Source organism: Martes martes, assembly GCF_963455335.1.
Source record: "Martes martes genome assembly, chromosome: 6".
In the NCBI taxonomy this organism is placed as follows: domain Eukaryota; kingdom Metazoa; phylum Chordata; class Mammalia; order Carnivora; family Mustelidae; genus Martes; species Martes martes.
Genome location: NC_137893.1, coordinates 11,748,171 through 11,749,560, shown reverse-complemented (window position 1 = coordinate 11,749,560; position 1,390 = coordinate 11,748,171).

Sequence of the window (1,390 nt, the reverse complement as noted above, 5' to 3'; positions counted from 1 at the left end):
AGGAGGATTACCCAGTTATGTTAGTAGGAAATTGAATTGTTCCATTTTTCTCCGTGATTACAGGACATAATGATATTCTGCAACAACTCCAAAGACTTTAAGGGAACAACACAGAAATGTTAAGAGGAATGCAAGAGTGGCCAGTGGAATAAAACCCGTGAAGTTGCCAGCAGTGAGTGAAATGCAAAATAGCCTCCAGGATGGTTCATCAGTAACAAAACTCGACAAGAGCAAGTTATGAGCTTTTTTTTTTTTTTTTTTTAAATTTTCTCCTAATAGTAAAAGATGTATGTCACAAAATCTTCAGTGATATAACCACAGATACGCCTTGGATCAAGTACCCAAGGTCAGTATTCCAAAAGGTTGGCCTTGGGCCTTAATTTATGTGTCTTTTCTTTCTTGGTTTCCTTTTTGGTGGAATTTGAGTTGATGAATAAACTCAAGTGACTGGCCTAAGTTTGATGGCATCTGATAAGCACCTGTTGAGAACTACTGGCGTCAAACATGGTACTAGGCTCTGGCGTGGGCGGTTATCAGAGTCGGGAAGGAAGAGGGTAACATAGTGGTTGTTAGACTATATAAATACCACAAGAAAGAGATCAGAGCAATTCCCAGAGAGTTCAGAAGGGGGTGTTGTGAGCAGTTTCAAAGAACTCTGGAAGCTTCCATGTTAGGTTCTGAAGGAAGGTAGAACATATTTGTTCAGAAACAGTAGCAAAGAGGGGTGCCTGGGTTGCTCAGTGGGTTAAGCCTCTGCCTTCAGCTCAGGTCATGATCCCAGGGTCCTGGGATCAAGCCCTGCTTTGGGCTCTCTGCTCAGCAGGGAGCCTGCTTTCTCCCCCTCTTTGCCCGCCTCTCTGCCGACTTGTGATCTCTCTCTCTCTCTCTCTCTCTGTTAAATAAAAAAAAAGAAAAAAGAAAAAAAAAAAAAGAAACAGTAGCAAAGAGTAGGCTGAAAGGACACCAAGAGCCGGTGCGAAAACGTTTGTGTATGTTCGTGGAGGTGAGTGCAATGGCTAGCTTTGCTTAGCTCAGAGGGTTTATGAAAGGAATGTGGGAGGTCAGCCCAGAAATGTAGGTAGGAGTCAGAGGACTCATAAAGGATCTGGATTTCCTGTTTTGATTTTGGCTTCAATGCGGAAGCAAATGTGACCACTGGAGTTCTTTAAACAGGTCCACGCTGGCTTGGCAGATCCAGGAGAGTGAAAATGCCATTACTGGAGGAACAAAAGAAGGCAGGGAGTCTCAGAGAATTTGGAATCGGGGTGAGAATGGCAGGGGAACAGAGAGTCTTATTTAAAGGCCACGTTGGCCAAAGTAGCTGCAGGAAGCAGTGGCATTTCCTTCCTGGGAGACATCAGTCAGCAAAGGTTTAGGAGTTCTGCCTTGA